We start from the raw sequence: 885 nt of genomic DNA on the forward strand, positions 1-885 counted from the left end.
TCAGTCTTTGTCATGAATTGCATGAACATATCCTCCATTGAAGGCTTTTTCACTAGCATAAGGGCTCTAGATGGAAATCCAGGGGGAAAGTTTGACTTAGTCGTTGATTAGGACTCTTGGTTGTTATTCCATAAAAAATTAGGATGATTCCTCCAACCAGAATTATAAGTCTTGGAATAGAGATTGTTCTGCTGTGTATTTCCAACAAATTGACAAGACTCAGTATAGATGGAACAATTGTCATTGGAATGTCCTTCCCCACAAATTGCACATGTCATAAAGGAGTTCTGAACAACATTAACACTCAGCTTATCTATTTTCTTTATGAGATAGGCCAATTGTGTAGAGACAGTGTTATCACATCTAATTCATGAATTCCAGCAACTTTTCTTGTACCCAATCTTTCAGATGGCCATTGATAATTATTAGAAGCTATCTCTTCGATCAAATCATAAGCCTCATCAATGGATTAACTCATAAGTGCACCCCTAGTGGCAGCATCAATGGTAGTTCTAAAAGGTCCCAGCAAACCATTATAAAAAGTCTGAACTTGCAGCCACTTAGGTAATCCATGGTGAGGACATCTTCTCATCAAATCCTTATACCTTTCCCAAGCCTCATATAGTGATTTAGAATCAAATTGCATGAAAGAAGTAATATCATTCCGCATTTTTGCTTACTTTGCAAGTGGGAAGAATTTTGCTAAGAATTTTTAAGCCAAATGATCCCAAGTATTAATGGAACCAGCAAGAAGCGAATTTAACCAACTCTTTGCTTTATCTCTCAATGAAAAAAGGAAAAGCCTCAATCTTATGGCATCATCAATAACACCATTAGCCTCAAATGTATCACAGATTTCCAGAAAGTTTATTATATGAGCATTCC

The 885-nt window shown here is 36.4% G+C and overlaps 1 non-coding gene across 1 annotated transcript; it reads left to right on the plus strand.

Annotated features, from left to right (window-relative positions):
• The first annotated feature begins 566 nt into the window (after nucleotides 1-566).
• LOC148760388 (small nucleolar RNA R71) lies at nucleotides 567-673 on the plus strand. Its single transcript, XR_016023306.1, has one exon. It is a non-coding gene; the product is annotated as a small nucleolar RNA R71 (small nucleolar RNA).
• The last annotated feature ends 212 nt before the right edge of the window (nucleotides 674-885 follow it).

Source organism: Theobroma cacao, chromosome 10 (genome assembly GCF_053813885.1).
Source record: "Theobroma cacao isolate CCN51 chromosome 10, ASM5381388v1, whole genome shotgun sequence".
In the NCBI taxonomy this organism is placed as follows: domain Eukaryota; kingdom Viridiplantae; phylum Streptophyta; class Magnoliopsida; order Malvales; family Malvaceae; genus Theobroma; species Theobroma cacao.